General features: G+C 35.2%; 1 long non-coding RNA gene across 1 annotated transcript; it reads left to right on the top strand.

Moving 5' to 3' along the window:
* The first annotated feature begins 620 nt into the window (after positions 1–620).
* Positions 621–20,679, top strand: LOC129143325 (uncharacterized). Its single transcript, XR_008546677.2, has 3 exons — positions 621–1,276; positions 6,581–6,622; positions 19,263–20,679. It is a non-coding gene; the product is annotated as an uncharacterized LOC129143325 (long non-coding RNA).
* Positions 20,680–23,601: the final 2,922 nt, after the last annotated feature.

Below are 23,601 nucleotides of genomic sequence, written 5' to 3'. Positions count from 1 at the left end.
CAGATACAGACAGCCCTTTGAGAGGTTCTGCTCTAAAATGGACTGAAAAATGGCCATGTGCGGTGGGGCATGCCTGTAGTCCCAGCTACTCGGGAGACTGAGGTGGGAGGATCCCTTAAGCCCAGGAGTTCAAGACCAACCCAGACAACATAGTGAGAGCCAGTCTCAAAAAAAATAAAATTAAATAAAAAATAAAATGAATTGAGAAATGGAGAGGCTGCAGGAGAAGTGGGGTGAAGAGAGATAGGAGAAATTACAGCAGAGAAAGGGAACGTTTGATGATAAGGAAAAGGACGAAGCAACTGCTGAAGTGGCATCCAGTGTCAGGCTCCAGAGGAGTGAGGGGCTCTCTGATCAAGAGGAGGGGCTGGTCTCAAAGAGGGTGAGTAGAGTACAACCATGGTAACAGCAGGACGCAGAAGCACTGGCACGGAGGCAAGTAAGAGGCTGAATGTGGAAAGTCAACCCCCAACGTGTTGGACCAGTTAATGCTGCTGGTCTCTCTGAGAGGTAACTATGGAAATCTATAATAAGCCAAAGCAGCTGCACCCACAGCTGATGTGAACCTGGAAGATACAGCCATGTGAGAGGACCACGTCATTATTATGGAAGGGGTTCTTAGAATTGCCACCCAAGTAGATTCTGTTGGAGATGGGAGGAGAAAGGGAGGAAAGGGAGTAGAGAAGGCCACACACAATCTTAAATTCAATATTTCACTCCCGTTAAAGATAAGCTGTTTATAAGCTCCAGTGTAGGGCATGTAATTCTATGTAAAAACTCTGTGGTTCCTCTTCCCACATGTAAATCATGATCACTCTACATTCTGCTCTCTGGGAGCCCTCAAGGCAAAGAGACAACAAGCCTCGAGATATAGTAATAAAAGTCTGGGTATTATAAAATCCACCCTGAGCTCCAAGAAAAGAATAGAAAGAAGGAAGCTCTGAAAAGTACTAATTTACCAAAGTACAATGCAGTTTTGTAAATTTTTATTAACATCCTCGGAAATCCAAATGCCCATCTTGATAGCTGAGGGTTTTTTTCCTCAATTATGGCTATATATGCTTTAAAGATAAACTATGAATTCTCTTTAAACTAAGTGCCTTGATAAAATAATGAGTATTAAATACATTTCAGACCACAGAAAGGACTTATCACAAGTCTTTGTGGTAGCTGAGGAGTGCCCCCTACAGACTGATATGCACAATGCAAGCAGATGAAGAGGAAAGAACTGAGCAGCAGTATTTCAGGATTCTCAATAAGGCATCAATGAAAAAAGGTAAGAAACCTTTGCTGAACAAAATGTGACACTAAAGGCTAGGAAATATATGGACACTATGAATTCTTGTTTTTACATATTTGTAAACAGCAAGAAATGAAAAACCTTTGTTTGGACTTTTCTTCTTTTTGACTCTCACCACCGATTGCCCGCAACTGAAGAATGTGTTAGTAAAGTCTGTTTTGTTCTTTGGTTACTTCATATCAATATTTGAATACAAATGAAAATAGTAAAATAGTAAAAAAGATATTTTATTCTGCTGTGCAAAAACAACTACCTGGATTCAGAAATTATTTACTTCAGATGTCGGCAACAAAAATAAAACGTAACATATCTATTAAAATGAAGTTAAATGAATTCTAGTTTGAGGTTTTATTCCTTTTTGTAAAGACTCCACAGAGAAGTATTTGCCTTCTATGAATGTTATCGCTTAAAATGTTTATGTTTTTCAAACTAAAAATCACAAAAAGACATGAAAAACATATCCTATTATTATGAATAGATTTAAAAATATATAAATCTATAAATGTCAAAATATATTACTACACTAAGATTCAATATTACACACTATATAAAATATATTACAATAATATTTGAGAGGCAGAAAGTTATATAGTATATAACCTAATCATAGTTAATAAATTTCATACATAACAATATATTCCAGTTTAATTTTCCATTTGTAAGAGAAAGGAGACAAAATATAATTCAAAACCTTTACATTTTTTATTAAAGATTTTTAAAAACGAATACTGGTGCAATTTAAATGTACCAATATGTTTGATGTCTTTAAGTTAAACTCAGAATTTTATAAATCCTTAGCAATGGACAGAATAGTATTTATCCAAATTAACAGCCTTTTACATGATCTTTGAATAAATGTAGATCTTTGGAAAAATGCGTTTAACATCATAAAATGTTCATTTAGACTCAATTTCACATACACTCAGGAGATATACATAAATGTATGTGATTAAATTGATAAATTACACTTCCAAGCATTTTCATAAAGAATGTTTTTCACACTCAGAAAGAGGCAATTAGGGTCATGTTTTGATGGCTTCTTTTTCTTATGGAATTTAATAAGATATAATCAAATATTTATATATTGCTTCTTCTAAAATTTTTTAAATTGCATAATAATGAAATTAGAAAATATATTCTTTCCTGTAGGTAATAAAAGCCAGTGTACTTACAAAAAACTGCTTGATATATTAATCTTCCTAAGTGTTCTGGTTATTGACCTAATAATCACAATTGTCTCTTCTTTCCCTCTTCTAATAATATATACATGATGCATTCAGATGTTAAAATGCAGCACTTGTGGAAATGTCTGTTAAAAAATATTAACATATAGGCCCCAAAAATGTATAGTACATTTGAATTAATGAAACTGACTGTTTTTACATGTAATTAACCTCTTGAATGCACTCACTCTCATTATAGAATCCTTGCCAAAATGCAGTATTGCATTTTGGAAGGAATGAAGGGGAAGGGGAGGAGAGGGGAGGGGAGAGGAGAGTAGGGGAGAAGAAAGAAGGAAGAGAGAAAGAGAAAGACAGAGGGAAGGGATTAGGCAGGTCAGCCAACTGATTTAGGTAAATGAATCCACGTTTATAAACATGCACGTTGTAAAATTAACAATTTTCAGAAGAAAGGAATTAATTTACAAGAATAGCATTGATTCAGAAATAAATGTTATTATTCCTAGATAACAAATACAAATAAAAAATCAAATGCCTTAAATATACAATGTTGATTATATGGTCTTATCTTGTGGAAATGTACAAAAGTACAATTAAGATAATTTTGAATAAACTTTTATTCAAATTGAAAACACAATTATATGTTGCATATACTCCTTTGGTGTTTAGAAGATATCATAAATTCAGTTACTTCCTTATGCCCCAGAAAATGCGGATATTTTTTAGAAAGGCTATTGCTTTCATACTCTTTCTAACATGAAAAACGCTACCTTTTTTGGCTAATACAAAGAAACCACAATTAACAGTGAAACCATAAATACTTTCTGTGTTAACCACAAATGGCCTTTCTCATAGAGAAATGGCTTACATGTGTTCTAAATGTGTTTGGTTTCGTTTTGTATGGAAGGAGCTGTGGGTATGTTTTTATCTAAGAAAAGAATATGGCATGCACATGCACAACTTTCTAAAATGAGAAACAGTCATTGAATTTAATCGGAGTTTCGTCTGGGGCGGAAATTCAGAATTAAGCTCCATGGGTGATGATTTTGGATTATCTGGACAGGACTTCAGGGTCTACTTGCCAAACTTTCTTGGACTCTCAGTGCAACATGAGGCAGAAGGGATCTTCGCCTGTGTCCTATTATTGTATCTGGTGTAACCATGGGCCGATCTCACCAGGCATAGCCTTCACACACTTTCACTTTATCAGTTTCGTTTGAGTCAGTCCCATACTCAACTGTCCACTGCTCGTGACTCTGCTCTGCTTGAGTCCTTTGTGTGTGCCTGTGTGTGTGTAACCATACCTCATTTCTTCAGTATTACACATCCTGTGAATATCAGGGAGTCTATGGAAATCTACACGTTGATGCTTGAGTATTACACATCCTGTGAATATCAGGAAGTCTATGGAAATCTACACATGTTGATGTTTATAATCATTTTTCTATTTGAATATAACATGTGCTGGGTCATCTTTATAAATGATGGCAACACTCTGAGAATACATAAGAAAGAGGAAGTTTCTTTCAAAAATGTGACCTTTGCTCACTTGTATTACTGAGTCTCCTTGGAAAAGGTCTAAATGGAAATTAAACCAAATTTTTGTTTTGTAGTTTTTCAGTGGTCATATATAAAATAAAAAAATGAGGAAATCAAATTTAACAAATGAACAACTCAGGATTTGTTCAGAATACTCTCTACCCAGTTGAATTTATACCCACAAAATAGCACATCTAAGCAAAAAGATTTTCTCCATAGAAAGCATTTTTTAGAAAACTTTCTGTAAATACGTATCCCACTAAAGATTCATCTAGTCCTCTGTTATCTTAATAACCTATAGAACTATTCCAAAGAATAAAAAGGCAGCCTTCTTATCATTTGCAAGCTTAAGACAATAGACTGAACATTTGTTTTCTCATTTTGTTTACTTTATATGTGCTAAGATGATTACTAATTTTAAAAGAAGAAAACTATAATCTTCGTGGCCCTGTAAATTATTTGATTTTTAAAAAGCTAAGTATTCATAGCATTGAAACTAGATTTTTAAAAAAGAAAACATTCAGTTCAGAAATAGTAATAAAACCCTTGTTTGACATCATGTAGACAAAGCTATTAATTGACCTATGAATTTATTGCTTTTTTGTGAATTTGTGATTAATTTGAATATGGTTGTAAGTAATGCTAATGATCTGTGATTCAAAATTAGGGTTATTTTGGTTGGTTGGTTGATTTGTTTTCATGAGGATGAGGCCTGGGAGTGTGTGGAGGCATCAGTGGGGGTGGGTCCCCTTGCCTAGAGGGAGATATAATGGAATTATCCGCAGCTATAGGTCTTTTTCTACCAGAGTAACTGTCCATTTACCCCCTTATGTTGAGCTATTAAATATACATAATAAAACTTGGAAAGTCTTTTATTCTGCTTTCACCCAATTACATTTTTAAAAATGCATTCAAATATATACAATCAAAAAACGTGTATTAGTCTTTGGTATGTAAGCTTCTCTGTAACTAAGATAGCTACCTATATTTAAAATATTGTCAGATATATACTACTAAAAGGGCATGTATCATCAGATATACTCTTATTTTGATTACAGTTTAAAACTTGATTGCACTTAAAAACCTAAAATGTGTTCTTTGTGAGAATTTTCAATATTTGGGGAATGAATGGCCACAATGGGTGAATGTTGAGAATTCTTTTGAAAGGAAATTTCTTACATTCATTTTATAAATCAGGTGAATGCAAAAGATAAGAGTGTATGTTTTTAATACATACAGTTTGATTACAGTTAAAAACTTCAGACAAGGTACATAAAAGGTAAAAGGTACATAAAAATAAAATCTTAAACCAAGGAGATAAACCATAAACACTTTTGGCTAATCCTAAGGTGTTTCTTAAAAAGGAATTTTAAGGTGATTTTTTAAAATTCTAGAAATAATCTTAGTGTAAGATGGTGTTATAAGATATTAGAAACCTTAAAAGCTGCCTTATAACACCATCTTATACTTCTCAATATATTTCCATTTACCTTTCCATCTGCAATACTAACAAAAGAAAACAAATATAAGTGCATCACATATAATCAAGACCATTTTTACTATCACATGAATATTAAAACAATAATGTCTTACAAACAGCATCAGTCTTATAAATGAAGTTTTAAAAACATACACTCTCATCTTTTGCATTCACTTGATTTATAAAATGAATGTAAGAAATTTCCTGTCAAAAGAATTCTCAACATTCACCCATGGTTGCCATTCATTTCCCAAATATTGAAAATTCTCATAAAGAACACATTTTAGGTTTATTGTCAACCTCATTTGATGTTTCTTAAAGTGAGGTCCATGAACCACTTACATCACAATTTATTTCTGAAACTTGTTAAAATGCAGATCGGAATCTCTGAGGTGGGGCCTGGGAATATTCACTTAACCATCCCTGAAGGGCTTCTGACACCTTCTGATGTTGGAAACACCTTCAAATGGCAGTTGCAGGAGCACAGGGCCTTATTAACCTATCTGTCCCCTGCACCTGGGCCTGTACCTGGCACGGAAGTGCGCTGAGCAGAGTGTAGTTGAGACGCATAACTGGCCTGCTGCTTGGATGACCTGAGACCACAGCAGTCCTTCTCAGCTCACAGCTGGTCAGGGTGGGTGCCTGCATCCTCAAGTTCCCCACAGCATGCACCACGCAGCCCGTTTGGGATGCATGGGCACCAAGGAACCCTTGCTTTGTGTGTTACTGAACTGATCTGACATTCTAACCAGAAAATAAATTCTTGCAGGAGAAAGATTTGTTTTGTTTCTTTTGTTCATTCAACATTCATGGTATACGTGTTTATTGAGCACTTACTCCATGCCAAATGCCATGTTTAGAACTGGTATGGAGCAAGAACAAAATAGACATATTTTTAGACCACTGGAAACCCCTTGACTCCTGGAATGGTTCTCAGGAGGGATAATCCTGTACCTAAGTGGCAATTTAGACTTATAGTGTGTATTTCCATCTACTAGGATAGTGGTGTCAGAGCATTTACAGCTTACATACATGGTATATCCTTATATACTTCCCTTTTATATTTCCTACATATTACAGTTACAACATCATAGATCCTCTTTCAATGATGTGCACAAGTAGGTAAGTATTATCTGTTAATTTCATTTAAGATTACTATATTGGGCATCATAAAGTATATTTTTGTGATGGATAATTGGGTATAATATGGTTGAAAACCATTAACTTGGTGAATTTTTTAATATTAACTTGAAGATTTCCTTAGCACTAACCAGAGAGATATTTCCAAAGTATTTATAAAAACACATAACTTAATAGATTAAGTAATATAATTTCACTGTGCTGTAAACTTTCCTTTAGTCAATAAAAGCTTTCACATAGTTCTCAGATATATGCATCAGTGGTCCGTAGTTTAATACCATGTCTACATGACTAGGTGACCAAGAGGTTTCATGGTTTGTCAGCTAATCAAGTTAACTATGGCCAGCACTTACTATATCACCCTGAGAACATTCTGACCAACTAGGTGGTGACCATTCACTAAATGACTTTTTTAAAAATCAAACTGCCCACATTAATGTAACTATACTACCTAGACTCAGTTCCATTCCAAAGAAGCAAGCAAAAATTACAAAAAAAAAGTAGGTGAGATTTATCCTACAAGGAAGGAATATTCTTGATATTTTCTTACACTTGAAGGACAAAGAAAAGAAATGAAAATTACTCAGATGCGATTAAAAAGCAATAATAATTCTATACCTTGGGAGCTCTTTCCTTCATTGAATTCTAAATCACAGAGACACTAACAAAGTTCTACTTTCTTTCTATGAATGACCATTACTGCAATATCTTTAAATACTTATTCTGGCTTACACTGATGCTGAAACAACAGCATCTGATACAGCCCTTGTATTTGTAATTCAGGTATAGCAGGAGTAATCCATCTTTGGCATTAGAAAATATGCTTTATCAGCAAATGAAGAAGCAAAAACGACACCAAATGATGATAAAGGAATGACCCAGAGTAGTTCCATTGAGCTTTTATCACCATACTGTGTGAAGACCATCACTGTATAAGGAATGGCTTTTCCCACCTAAGCCCTCTCCCTCGAGTCAAACTTGTGTTTCCCTTTTAATGAGCAGTAAACACCAGGATGCCTATTAGTTAGCTTGCCAGAATGACTACAGATTTATAGGAAAGAGGTAAAAGTAAACACGAATAATTTAAAATGCATTAAGTAGGAAACGCCTTCTTCAACTAAACTATGTTGTACATTTTATCAAAAATGTCAGAAAATATTTGTAAATCTTATATTTTCCTTTCTACAAGAAAAGTGGCACCCATGTCACTCAGTTCAGCAGTGTGAACAGTTGAATGAAATGGAAAACTCTTAAAAGTAGTGAGTAGCTTTTACTAAACTAAGAGTTCTTGAAAGTCAAAAAAAAAAGGTTGTATGAAGTGCATCTTTTTCTTAAAATTATTTTTTCAAGACTTTTGATTACCTGGGCCACCATCAATTTACTATATGCATTGATGTAACCATCTATTTTCACTCAACCAGTAGAAAGCAGAAACAATGGATGTAATGTGTTAAGACAAAGGCCTAGGACAGTGGGACATGTTAGGCCATAAACATGTATATATGTGAAGTGCAGAGTTATTCCCTTTCAAAGGATGATGTGGAACACAAGACAAACTCCTACGCTGTGTGCAGTAGTGTCTGAGCCATGCAGATGCAGAGTGCTCAGGATTCTGCAGTATTTGATTGATTTTCATTTATTCCAATACCTCCTCCTACAGCTATTGTTTTTAGTCTGAGCTCTGATACAAAAGAGCTGCAACCCAGGAGGAACAGATATTATGGAGAGCTTCAGAGCTACTTACTCCTTGACAGAACAGTGATGAGAACTAGAAAACTTTGGAAGTCTATTAACCAGAAAGCACCATCTCAGCACAGCCCACAATTCTCTCTGCTTCAGCCCAAGATTTCCAACCCATTCCTTTTCCTTCTTTCCTCAGGAGGATAACGGAAGAAAAATAGCTTATGTATTTCCATATGAGTATCCCCAAAAGAGAAACAAGGAGTAAATAAGAGGTAGTCATAATTATCTGCCTCATTCCATCCCCAACTTTAATCCTCCTGACCCCAAAGACAGAATGCATATGGATTTAATTGGGATCCCAGGACAAAAAATGGCTTGTCAAAAAAGATCATGGTCTCAGGTCTTAGCATTCATACCTACCACAGAGCCCTGCTGAAGGGCAGGAGTGGCCATTGGCTGGAAGTGTGTTTGAGGGATCTAATCCAGGTTAAACTGTGTGTGTTGTGATGAGCAATTTCACAAAGACATCCTCACTCCTCAAAACTCATGTATTCCTGCAGGTTCATGGGAAAAATGTCAAAAAGGCAACTGCCATATCCAGCATTTAACAAAATCATATTGGTTTCCACTATTTAGCTATAAACAGTCACTAAGGCTTTAAGCCCTTCATTCTTTCTCTTTACCTCCTACCACTTTCTCACTGTTGATAGTGGACAGTCTAGCTGGAATACATATTTCACACGTCAGCTTAAATCACTCCTGTAGCGTGACATCCCCAACTCACACCATCAAAATGACTCCCCTGTCATAAACTCTGCTCTCTCTCTTTATGACACTTGTTACACCTGTATTCAAAGTTTATCTTTTCTGGCAGGGCACAGTAGCACATGCCTGTAATCCCAGCACTTTGGGAAGCCGAGGTGGGAGGATCACTTAAGGCCAGGAGTTCGAACCCAGCCTGGGCAACGTAGTGAGACCCCATCTCTACCAAAAAAACTTTAAAAATTGGTGGGGTGTGGTGGCACATGCCTATAGTCCTAGCTACTTGGGAGGCTCCAGCAGGAGGGTCACTTGAACACAGGGGTTTGAGGGTGCAGTGAGCTATGATCCCATCACTGCACTCCAGCCTGGGCAACAGAGTGAGACCCTGTGGCTTAAAAATAAAAAATTATCTTAGAATAAAAATTTCATGACAGCATGGACCATGCATATGTGCATCACCACTATATTAACAATGCTCGTTCCTTGCATAGTGTAGGTGCTCAATAAAATATCAGTTGAAGAAGTGAATAATATTTTAGTATCAGCTGATGGCAAATATTTTCTGCCATGGGACTCAGTAATAAGTTCTCCAGTGAACAGTAAGGCCGTGGATAATATGGATTAACTTTAACATTGCTGTAAAGACCAAAATTCTTAACATCAAACCCTGCCACCTTTTCCAGGTTCACCTTGCACCAGATTTCTCTTACTGTTCATTCACACTATTCTTTCAGTTCTCTGAGCGCACCACAGGACTGCTTTACCACCATGGTTGTTTTAAAGGGCTATTTTCTTTGCTGGAAATATTCTCAACACCTCCATCTTGCATCTGTTCCTCATATTCTTTCTCACAGTTGAATTTTGCATTTATTTCTATAACCTTTCAATTCCTCACCAGATCATGCCATCTGCGAAACTAGGACAGTATCTCTTTATATTCACTATAGTATCCCAATGCCTAGCACAATGTAGGCACCTGATAAATATTGTTGCATGATTAGATAAATATTGTTGCATGACAGATGAATATATTTTACTGTGCCTTAAATCATCCAATTATATTACCATCTTCTTTTTGGTATTTATTGCAATGTTGCCTTTGAAACTATACGTTTTTCTATTCTTTATAGAGTTGCTACCACCATAGAATGCAAGAAAGTCAAAAATGTGCCACCTACTTCATAATTTTTCTCCTTTCTCAAGCCAGGAATTTTCCACAGATATACATCAGATTTACCAATTCCTAGATTTCTCCGAGACTATGGCCAGCCTATAGGAAAGGCCTCTCTTTGCATCTTCAGCTTTGGCATTATAACTTTGAATTGTGGTCTGTCACATTCAGTGGCCCCTAGCATTGATTCTTAACAGATATAAGCTAAATTACTACTCCCTTAACGAGTCCTAAGGACTAGACCAAGGTGGATTTAAGAGCCATGTTAGGCCAATGCATTCAAATATGTCCAAATCACTCACATTTTATGGGAGACATACTCTCTATCTTCCACATACAGCAGAGATGCACCGGCCCCCTGTTACCCATCTCAGGGTGGATGACTAGAATTGGTATTTTGATTTCTTGCTTCAAAATGGTAAGGTCTGACATCACCTCTCATCAGAAATATCTAAAATTGATTTCTTAAAATGGGATGAAAATGACTTTATGGATTACAGAATGGGAGGCTAGACACTGAATTAGACTCAGAACAAACAGATAAAATTTTACTTTGCTTAATCTCAGGAGTCCTCTGGGCATAGGCCACTTGCAGGCAGAGCGTTGGCTAGCATTCTTTTCTTTCTGCTCTTTTAAACCACAGGTCATCTTAAGTAGATGTACCCAGTTAGTCAATCCAACAGCCTTTTTGCTGATCTGAGTCTAATTGTGACAAAATATGTGGGGTGTTGACTTTGGTCACCAAACCCGAGCTATTCAAAACTGCTGATGTGCCAGACACAGGTTTCCTTATAGACATATGTCAAAGGCACACTGCGTGCTCTGGCTCCCAAGCAGGGGTTTTAGAGTTGTTGGCTTCCTAGCTTGCAATTTAAACCCTCGGACAAAAGTATTCTTCTGGGTAGTGTGGGTGCAGCGTTTGCAAGCTTTAAGTTGTTTAAGCTGAGTTGCCCCAAAAGGCAATTACTGGCAGCATTTCACTATCTTTCTGCTCCTTTGATGTGGTATTCATTTTGTTTGAGGCATTTGCCTCATTTAGGAGGTATGAAGATTCTGTTAGGAATCTTCCCTCAACCCTTCCTAGGATTGGAGAATGGGTAGTCTCTGTACAAACCACAGAGCCCACTGCATAAATTGAAACACTTAAAAATAACACACACACACACAACTGTACATCTAGAATAATGAATCCAGCGTCTAGGCAAAAAAAAGCTGATATCTACAGATTACAGGACGTAACCCCTCTTGGGTTATCACACTTTGCCCCCTTCTCTCATGAGACATTGTAATAAATGTTTTGAAAAGCAGCAAAAACAAAAACAACATCCTGCCTTTAGATTGACATTTGAAAGGTATATACACAACTCTTTTCCCTAATTGTAACTTTACAAAGATCTTGTAGCCTTAGAAAAATGTCTTCAAAGTGTGAACATATCCATCTTCACCTAGAAGAGTGAGCCAGGTGGGTTTCAGAGCTGCATGAGTGGAAGTAGCAACCAGGCCTGGAAAATGAGCCCGCATGTCCCTAGCAACAGGTCAGCGTCTGCTAATTCCTTAGGTTTTAAATTACAACAGGGTAGGGCCTCAGTAAAAATCTGAAGTCCTGTGGGCACTGGAAGAAGGGAAGAGTTTAAGCTACATGCCAAGTAAGCTTCCAGGTGAAGTGGGCCATACTGATGCACAAAAATAGAGTTGCTTTCAAAAATCAATAAGGTCCATTCCTTGGATTTGAATAAGGACAATGTTTATTCTCTGTCAATGAACTTTTATTTCTGGAAAGTAAAATGAGGACAGATAGACTTTTGAAACAGGTTGTAACCAATGGCTCCATTTTCATTATCTGTTTCAAAATAATCCACTTGGCTTCATTGGATTCATACTAGCTTAAAAATTTAAGTTATTAATGCAAATTTTTAAAATAGTGTGGTGACGAGAATCAATGTGAGTATGTTAAATAATTGTGCACTTTTATATACTGGGCATGAATATTACTAATGTTTCAAAACCTAAGTTGGCCTTTCTTTGCAAAATGACTAAATCCTTCTCACATTCTCAGTACTAATGATGTCACTTAGAATAATCTCTTTAAAAAAATACTTGTGACTTTTTAAAAAGCCTTTGCCACAAAATATCTAGTTACTACTAATATGAATTCAGGAAGCATGGAGTTAAAGAAGTTGGCTTTTTTTTTCTTAAATCTGAACAATTGGAATCAGCAGTTTGCATTATTTTAAAAATGAATGCTTAGAATCAGCAATTTTCTTGTTTTTTTTTTTTAAAAGATCTTGAGGGTTTTTTTTATTTAAAGTGGAAAACTACATTAAGTGCAAGGCAGTCAACAAAGAAGCAGCCATAAAGCCTAAGTATTCCTAGAGTTATAAAATATGTCCATTGTGCCAATTCCACTGCCAACAATGAAGTTTTAAGCATTAATATGCCTTCATTGCAGTTTTAATGCCTTAATATTGACTCTATAGCTCTTTTGGGTAATTTTGCTTTCTCTGGTACTTGAAAGGTGATGATGTCAGCGTTCTTCGCACTGATTCATATGCAGGTTGATGAAGCTGAGTTATTTATTGAGTTCCATTATATTTTCTATAAACATTAGTTCTCAATAAACAGAGACATTTAGCCGAGGGTTTATTTATTAAATAGGTACTGTACAGATGGTTTTGCCACACATGATGTGCTGCAGAGGATATTACTCAGGAATAATCAGCTGTGTTATAGCTTGGCTAAATTAATAAGATGATAATGATGAAATTGATGCTTTTGAGCTAGGCTTGGTAAATGGTTTTTGCATAAACAAACTGATAAATTTGAGAAGCAATTACTTGCTTGTCAAAGATAAAAACACAACAGGGCCCATTTATAGTTAGGTCCTATTTATTTTTAAAGATTGTACCAGATTTTATGTTTAATACACTGCAATTAAAAAATAATACTTAAATGAAGAAGAATAAAAAAACTAACTTTCTGAGTTCTTCAAATCTGAAAAAACTGCATTGCTTGATTAGACATCAAGAAAACTTTTTTGCTGCATCTGGAGGGAAAATATATCTGAAAAACAACAGTGTAATATTCTACATAAATTTTTTCATCATATAGGCATATTGCACAAACTGCTAATTTACAACTCCTGCTACTCTGTCATCCGCTTCCCCAGAACACACAAACACACAGACGAAGGGAGATACACACACACTTAATAAAGGGCTCTACAGAAACTTGTTTATCTGGTTCCCAAATAGCAAAGGAATTATTTAACCTAGTTAATGATGTTCTACAAAAATTACAGTATTCACCCATCTTTTTCAACTAAAGGTTGTTCAGTTTTTACCTGAAGTCTGAACATGAAAAATACATACCTATTGATGAAATTTACTGAGATATTTTCATTACATAATGCTGGCTTTTTGCACTGTGAAAGTCGACCTGACTTCTAAAATCAAGGAAACATTAGCTTCCCTTCTCAGCTATAGCAGAATCTTTTAAAGCCCTTAGGGCCCACCTTTTAGACCTGGATATGCTCACATAAGTTCCATTAATATCAATACAAGCTACACAACAAATGTATATTGTCTACATCTGTGTGTGGAGGGGTGGAGGTTATGTTTTAAACTATATAAAAAGAACCTACAGGCTATCTCCCTATATACTGCAGCATCTTATTAAAAGCTACTAAATAGCAGTTTTCATTTTTCTCCTTTTTAAAGAGTCTATGATTACCAAAGGTAAGTTTTAGCACATTCTTATTCCTCAGATATATTTACCGGTATCTACAATGAACTATTTGTCATATAGACAGGGAATCACACAAAAAAATTAAATATTTCAGTTTTAGATGTTAGGAATCAAAACTTTTGTAATCATAATACATCTATTTTTAAAAAAAAGTTACAGAGGCAGAGACCACCACTATTCAAAACTATAACATGATTGTGAGATGAATAAGATCATTGTTTCATTAAAATAGTTATCTTGTCTTCTGTAAAAAAAAAAAAAAAGACTTTGATTTCCTTTATTAAAAATGTGTTAGCTTTAACTTAATGCTGTGACCATTCAGTGCAAGCCACAGTGTTAGAATGAGTATTTTGCATTTTACTGTTTGTGTGACATAAAATGAGCTACAGCAAAATGGTGTGTATGTGCATGGTAGAAATTCTATCCCTCTGGGAAGCTCAAAAACACCAAAATATTTATCTTCTCAGGAAATGCCAGTAAGTACTAAAATGTAATGATCCTAAATAAATAAGAATGGGCAGGATTGTTTTTAACAATATGGAACAGATTTTTATTACAAAAATTCATAATACACTGGTCTGATATCAGAATGCCTAATGATTTGTTATAAAACTTCAGTTGTGATTTTCTCCTCCTTGTTAATTGGAAACAACTGCTCCCCAGGACTAATTGCAACTCTATCAAAAAGAAAGGCGAGCCCAAATATGTCTTAAGGGAATGTAAAAACTTTGAAGGTGAGGGCCCATAAACTGAATTAAAGGATGAAATTTAAAACCATTCTATAAGCTATGCTTTCTAGAGACTGTTGCAATGAGCATCAAGGAAATAAATCCAAAGAGTTTTCCAGTGATGATATCAAGAGGCATGAAAGCATAACATACCGACATGCCTTAGATAGTGAATCCACATTGATCAGCTCACAAATTGCTTACTGTTAATAGAAATTCTATGTTGGGTTTGAAATGTCATTTGCTTTACTGAAAATAATTTTTGGTAAGTGCTTAGCAGAAACTGACTGCTCGAAACTGGTCTGAATTACCTAAGAGCACTGATCTGCACGTGAACGCTGCCCTAAGCTGTAATCTTGGTAATAATCCTACCTAACATGTATCATTTAGTTCATACTTGAAAAATTCAAGATATTCTAAATTACCTAAGAAATTAAAGAATGAATAAGTGCAATGGTAGCTCTGTGTTTCTTGTTCTGCTATTAAAGATTGCAATATCTGAATTGATTTCTCTTGATTTCCAACGTGCATGATCCTATGTCACAAACCTGAGTATCTGGTTTTGCCCTTCCTTTTATAAATACTCTGCAATGCTGATGCCCAGTAGTACATGGCACACTCTTGACAACTAATACGAGGGTTATTTGGTTCTAATACTTAAAGGATTTGTAAAAATTTGCTGCTTATTTGGCAGTCTAATGTTCAAAACAAGTAATGTTGAACTTAGGAAATATATCTTGACATTAAAATTGTCACATTTGTAAAGTTGTTTCTAATCAATGTTCATGTGACACATTTTTTTCTCAAAAAATTAGGGAAATATTCTAGTTAAAGTTCACATATAGATATAGAAAAAGGGAAACCATTTTCCTAGTCAAAAATCATAACAAATAATTTTATAATTAAAAAATTTTATTGTCTATGTGTTTTATCACAAATTTTATCAATATATACTAATTTATATTCACCATTTGCTATATTTAATAGTCCTATATTAAATGTTGGTAGATCTATTTAATTAAATAATCAAAAAGAGAATCAAAGCTCTCTTTTTGACACATTTTGACAGCTATTTTGGGTTTGTGTTTTTAAAAATAGTACTGTTTCACATTTTAATAATAAATTATATTTTAAGAATAACAAAATACTCAGAAACATTTACCCAGTTCTAATAGACATGAGCAAAACAGTTCTAATATATTTATTTGCAGTGCCAAAATGTAGTCATGGTTTCTCGTGTTTAAGAAATTCTTCCCTTTGTGTTAAATAATTTTATTGGTTAAAATAATCAAAATCACATTCATTAAATTATTATTTCACATGCAATGAAAAACACTGGATATAGCAGTGGTGAAATTATAAACTCTAACAGAGAATACACAATCCTCCTTATAGACATACATCGGAGCAGGCTCCTCAGCTAGAAAGCTGAATTATGCCGATTACAAAGCAATTGTATAAGATGGCTTGCATAGATTAGAACACTAAGCAACCATTCAAAATGAGAGTGGGAGAATGTCAAAGGCACCAAGTAGAATAGAACGATGAATTCCTGCCACTCTGTCTCTTAGACTCTGTCTCTTTCATATTTACTTTTCATTTCACTCTTAGATACGAGTATGTGTCTCCAAAGGCTAAAAATGCATTCATTCATTTATTCATTGTTTCTCTCATTCATTAACTGAGTACCTAATGAGTGCACTGCAGGAATGCTAAAATGAATCAAGCAAGGGTCCTATCTCAGAAAGCTCAGAATAGTGGGAGAGACAGCAGAATGTAAGAGACATGTATCCCAGTATCACCAAGTAAAGTACAGCACAGAAGAAAAATTCATTAACAGGTAGCAACTGAACCAACATGCTCAGCTCTTGTATGTGCACGAAAACTGAGGTATCATAAGTCCTGGGAGAAACCAGGAACATGAAGTCTGAGGTTGAATTGATGAAAGAACATGGTAGATACCCAAGCAGATGTTTTTCATCCCAGAACATGTTCCCTGAGATAAGAAACAAGAAAGTGGGACCAAATGTCCAGTTCTAAAATGCAAGAGGATGTGGGAATGGAAAGGAAGATAAGAGAGAGATGATGGACAAATAACTGAAAAAAGTCCTTTCAATGTTGGAAATGTCTAGATCTTCTGAAAATACTGTTCTTTGAGCAGTAGGTAATTATTTTCTGCTTATATCCCCAAAGACTTCTTTATCTAGGGTAACAACAGCTTCTCCTTTCCCCCCATTTATTCCTCTGCTTCTCTGCTGAGATTCCCAAAAAAGATGCCAATTAGTGCCAATTGTCATGATGTTTTGAGATGTAGACACCTGTCTTCTAATAACTGGACTGAGACCACCAACTCATTTCATACAGACCATCAAACAGACATCAACTAGTAATGGCCTACATTTACTATCAACCTGGGCTCAAGCCAAGACCTTCTCCCATGGAACTGCTCAGCATTCTTGATGGCAAACAACAAGTTCAATATGTGCTCACTCTACTCCAATAAGTGGACCAGTACCTGTGGCAATAAGTGCCACTAAATAATCATGTCTCCCTCTCATTCTCTATGTTACCACCATATTTGACCTTTGTAGAGTCAGCCTTTCTTAAGCAAGTATTTTTAAGACCCACTGAAGTGGAATGCAGATTAAGACTTACGCACAATTTTTTTAAATATGGAAACTACATTTACATATTCATGTCCCACCATAAGATGAGGAGGTAAAGAAGGCTGCTGTATGTTAAATTCCAAGAAGCAAAATAAACAGTATCAACATCAGGGATGCATGAATTCCATGTAAAGTATTTTATAACCATCTATATATTGTAGTTCTCTAAAATAATCTTTAAAGTAACTTTAGAGTACTTAAGTTCTAGATTCTCGGGTTCCCATATATACATTGAACATTAAAGGGGATATGGGTTTCTTTTTCAAATGTTAGTCTAAATGATCAAAAACACACAAAAAAAAGGTTTAGATCAAATGACAGTATTTGAAGAAATTAAGAGATGAAGTCCTAAAGAAGTGCAGGATACAGAGAAATTATTTTTAGTTCCAGTGGTAAGATATAGGATTGAAGAAATAAGTTAGAGTTAGTCCCTAGAAGGCTAAAGAATTTGTTGGGATGGGAATGCTTCAGGGATATTAATATAACAGAATAAAATGTACCTTATATAGAAAGACCAGAGGCAGGAAGGGCAGGTGGAAGATAACAATAGTTGCCCCAGAAAAATCTGAAGTGGGGAGGGGCGTTTCTTAGAGAGAGTGTTGGTTGAAATGAATAACTAGGGGAGAGGCTGTAGACTTATAAGGAAATAAAGTTGACCCTAAGAGGTATCTGGGTATATAGAAGACAGTGAGCTAGCAACAACAATCAATCAATAGAGGGAGAAAAAACAGAGGAGGTCAGAGGTAGATGCAGATGCAGATGTGGATGTAGTTGGGCGGGACATAATCATTTCAAAGTGCTAGTGAGCAGCTATCTCACTAGCACTCACAATTTCTATCTACTTTGGGAGTCACCTGAGAACATATAATAAAACACAGACGGTAAATGAAAATGTAAAAGACTGCAGAGCTAGAAGACAAAAAGACATACAACCTAGTCCCTCAGAAGTACCTTGTCTAACCATAGAGAGAATAGTGCACCTTCATAACACAACCAAAGGAAAAAAAAAGACAGTAAGAGTTAAATGCAAAATGTTAGCAACGCAAAGCATTTAAATGTATAAGCATTTAGTCTTTATAATATAATATCTCTGACTAATTTTAATAACCTAGAAATTTTGGAATTCTGAGTCATGAAAGCTGAAGGTGGTCACTGTAGAGGAGTAACTCTCAAACAAGGATGATTTTTTTCCCTCCAGAGGACATTTGTCAATATCTAGGAATATTTTTGGTTGTCACAACTGAGAGGTACAATTGGTATCTAGTGAGTAGAGACCAGGGATGCTGCTAAACATCCTACAATGCACAGGATACCCCCACCACAAAAAGTTACATGGTCCGAAACGTCAATATGGCCAAGAAACTCTGCTATAAGTCACTTTGGTTCTTTGCTTAATATTATCTAAGATACGTGACCAGTAAAGTCCACTAATGAGATGAGCTAATATATTACCTGACTTCTATTTGAGTGCTTAAGATAGTTATTCAAGGTACAAGGAAGACACTAAAATGTTGTAAGGTAATTTCTACCATAATCAAAAGTAATATTCATGGCAATTTGTATTATAAATATGTAGTTAGGCATTTAGAATTTCAGGTATTTAAAATATTCAACACTCTCCAGCGTAATTGTGTTTCCTACATTTCTATTTTCCAAAATTCCATCAATTAGTTCATTCCTCACAGTTCCAATCCTTTAAAATGTTAAGTTAGTAGATACAGAAATGTACCTTGGCTGACTTTATTGCTAACTTTCCTCTTTGATCCCATATAACCTCTCCAGCACTTAAATTCCACTACACTCTGATGCATATTGTTTTGTTATTTATGCCCATAGATCTCCATGATACTTATTTTGCTTTTATGCAGATTTTATTTTGGCAATGCTGCTATTGCTGTGTAAAAGTGCCTTCACCTAAACCCTCTCACAATGAAGCCAGCCACAGAACCACTTAACATCTGTGATTTACGGTTTACAAGGCACTTCCATGACATCATCTCACTCTTCAGGACAGTATGTGATACCATGTGTTACCTCATAGCACATGCTACAAATTATCACCATGTTGGGAAACTTTGGCTTAGAGATACTCTTGAAGATTGGGCCCAGACCTTGAGCCCAAGTTGTGTGATTCTAGGTCCATTTAACCACATCCCTTACCTGATTGTGGTAAACGCACCGAGTTCCCCTTCCTCCAAGCTCCAGGCTCCACGTTCACAAGGTCTGTCACTGTGTCACCATCTTTTGTGACACTGCTTGTGCAGATGAAATAAAATGTCCAATTTCTGAGGCTGCTGTTAAACCTCAAAAAACAGGCTGCTTCAATGGATAAGATTTTGATTACCACACTTTTTCTGGGCAGAGACTTAAGCTAATCATTCAAATGGGGCTAAAATACTCTGTTTTAGCCAATCCATCAATTCTCAGTAGGAAATGTTAGGTTGCTGGCTTAAAATATTAAATATGACAAGATTCCATTAACATGGATTTCTTTGTTGGATATTCACAGAAGAGTTTCCATGTGAGAAAGAATTCTGCTGACATATGTCGATATTCGCTTCCACTGCTAATGAGGGGTCCCCTTGGTCTCCAAGTTTCTTAGTCTCTGTCTCTCTCCAGCACCACCAAACTCCTCTTAACATCTTGGAAAATGGGTACCGAAGTAATGGAGTCAGTTATCAACTGACAGCTCTGAGATATGACTAGAGATGATCAAACATTATTTGGAATCTTCTCTGAAACATACATGGAAAAGTGGAAATTGTTCTTTGTAGCTGATAAGAACTCATGAAGTGATGTAGAATAGAACCAGAGAAGGCACCTTAGAGTTCAATTGTCCAACAAGCTCATTTTCAGCTGAGAAAACTGAGCCTCAGAGAAGAGAACCTTTAATATAAATCATGGTCATTGCAAATACATTAAAAATGATGAAAATCTCTCCTGTCCATTTACCTTCTGCAGATTATCTTTCATTCCAATGCAGCAAGTGCCATTTTCTCTGGATTTTTTTCCTTCTGTTGCTGACTCGTCTTTCTCAGTGCTGTAAACTTCTTGTTGACTCCTCGCTGAAATGAATTATTTGTGTTTATTTAACATTCAGTCTGCACTTTTTTCCTCATGTTAAATATGTGGACTCTGGGACTACCTGGATTTGAATCCTACTTTTATCAGATGTTGGATAAGAGACTTAATCTCTCTGGCCTGCATTTCCTCATCTTTAACATAATGATAAAGTTGTAGCTACATAATAGATGTTAGAAGAGAATAAAATGAGATTATAGATGTAAGAGTGTGTGTGCGTGTTTTGTGTAAGTTTTTTGTGTGTGTGTGTACATGTGTACCAGGCGCATCAAGGCACACATGCTTAGTACCATGCCAGGCACATAGTAAATACTCAATAAATGCCAGCTGTTATTTCCAAGAATAATAGATGTAATTATCAAAATTCTGGTTCTATAATTGAATTCAATAAATAAATAAATGTCACAAACCAAGTCACCTAATTGATCACTATGTATTTCCTGGGAGTTGGAGCTACAAACACGCCTTATGAAATAGTAGCCATTCATTGACTAGCACTGTGTGCCCATCTTGCCACTGTGTGGCAAGAATTATTGTTGTTTTGTCCCGTTTGAACCTTACAACAATCAAACCCTGTTTTTCTGTTTGCAGATTAATAAAGTTAACCAAGTCTGAGAGGTGAAATGACTTGCCAAAGGTCACTTAGAGATATTGGGGACAAGACTGGAAACAAGAGGTGTCTCATTTCAAAGCCGTTTCCATCTAAACCACTTTGATTTTTCCTCCTCTTGAATATGCCCTGCTCTGGAAAGTGTATAATCACATTCCCGAACTATGCAGACAGAAAACAAGGGATGTGCAACATAACAGCAAAAGTTGAAGGTCCTCATCCCTCTAACTCTTCTGCCTCTTTTCTTTGACATCTACCACTTATTTGTCTCAAAGTTTCATTCCACAAAGTTTGGATTCTAATTTTAAACTTTCATGACACACCTCTTCCTGCCTAATCATATAACCATTATTATATCTTAATTTATGTGTCATCTTATTAAAAATGATTCAAAACAAAAGCATTTAAAGCCCATCATAGGTAAACTCAAAAAATTGTTTATAGTACACCAACCTTATGCTATCCATACAAAATAAAATTAAAGCATTTTATTAATGGGTTGTTGCTTCCAAAAAATCCCATACCAAGTGTACTGCCTTTGAGAATCTACAAAGACATAAAATCACATATTGTAGGCATCCCATTCTGTGGAAGATATCAATTCAAAATAGTAAGGGCTAGATTTTTTTTTCTGGCAATGGAAGTTTAATAGATGTTGAATGATAGAAAAAACAATGCACTAAAAAGTAATTTTTATTACTTTTCCTTTGGTGAGGAATACTATTTAAACATATGTGTGTGTGTGTGTTTGTGTGTGTGTGTGTTTGTGTGTATGTGTGTGCATGTGTAGTATGTGTTTGCTTTTCATAAAGCCTCTAAATAAAATTGGAGAGTGTATAATCCAGGAAGCTCTAATGTCAATCTTTATTTTACAGGCACCAAAATGTATATCAGAAGAAATTGTCATTCATCATGACACTTTACATGTACTGCATTGTTTTAATAGAAAAATCTGAAGTTTCATTATGTTAATGCTGAGCAATGAAAATAAAACATCATAAAAAAATAAGCACTTTTTGGTGATTGGCTATAGCAATTTTCTGTCAGCTTTGAGCACAATAAAAGCATACTGAATAGAGATAGAACAAACACCAGGAATCCAGCAGCACCAAAAATGTTTAACTGGATCCCTGGAAATCTAGTGTTCATAAGTGCCAGCCAAATAAAATGCAACTTCTCCAGCAAAACTATGTGATAATTGTTCCAGAGAAGGATTAATAGAATAATTCTTCCTATACACCAATGCTGAAAGAAATTTATCCAAATAACATTTCTCATTCAAAGTGATGGACAAAGTGACACATTTAAAATTTAATAGCTGATGCAGGTCGAATTCAAAATAGAGGAATACTACAGAGAAAATGCAACCCAGAAGCTCATTGATTACTTTGATTTTTTTCCCTTTGTAGACAACACAAATATAGAATTGATATGTGGTATTAACAGTAGAACCATCTACCATATGATCATTGTGCAGGAAAAAAAAGCCACAAATACAATACTGTTATAAATAAGCTTGAGTATTTTCTGTTTACAGACACTTATTTATAGAGAAATTAACTAAAAATGTAGATTGGTATAAGAGGGAAGTGCAGATTTGGCTTAATATAAAATATCTTACTCTTAAAAAGTAAACTATTTCTTATGTATCAAAATGTCCACTTTCAGAAGATTTTATTATATTCATATTTTTTCTCTTCACTTTTTGCTTAAAACTCCCTTATTACAGCAATTCTCTTTGTCATGAAACAAATATTTTTTATGTAATGTGGTGTACTAACCAATATATAATACTTATTATACAACAAACCTATAATAAATGATCAATATTTATTAAATTGAGTTAATATTTAATACTGCCACATAAAAATCTTTCAAAATAAACCACTCTATTTGAAAGTAGATTAAACAGCATTCCCCTGCAATGTACTAAATACAAAATATCCATCCATTCACTTACAAACCACTTGAAAGAAAGGAAAGACATGACGGCTAGATTATCAGGTCAACAGTTTGCCTTCATTTTTTGCAGCAGATTATTCAGGTATAATACAATTTACAGAACATTTTCTAGGAGATGATTAAAGATGTTTTAATCTGCCTTTCCTGAGACAAGTGAGTAAATTATTGTTTAATATATCCTACCCTTGCAGGAAAAAATCTTGAAATACTAGTCAGTTTTACTAAATCTTTCTATTTTGTGTCCAAGAGTTTAAGTATTGCCCAAACCCTAACTTTGTGAAACTGATTTTCCTTCCCTATCCCAATTCCTTTATATGCCAGAACAGTAACTGTCCAATAACAGCAAAAGCTGAAATAACTGCCCAAAATAGATTTATAACACCCCTTCCTGCAAATCTGGATTTTATTTTGTTTTGTTTTGTTTTGTTTTGTTAATGGCTGATACAAATTTTTCTGAATACTTAAATGAATAAGCCTCTTTTAGTGAGGGTTTATAGGCAATTGGGGTTTGTATTATGTTCTATATGTTTTACAATACACTGAATTACAAGATA

Source organism: Pan troglodytes, chromosome 13 (genome assembly GCF_028858775.2).
Source record: "Pan troglodytes isolate AG18354 chromosome 13, NHGRI_mPanTro3-v2.0_pri, whole genome shotgun sequence".
NCBI classification, from domain to species: Eukaryota; Metazoa; Chordata; class Mammalia; order Primates; family Hominidae; genus Pan; species Pan troglodytes.
Note: the sequence above shows the minus strand (reverse complement) of the source record. Positions and strands in the feature narration are given on the sequence as shown.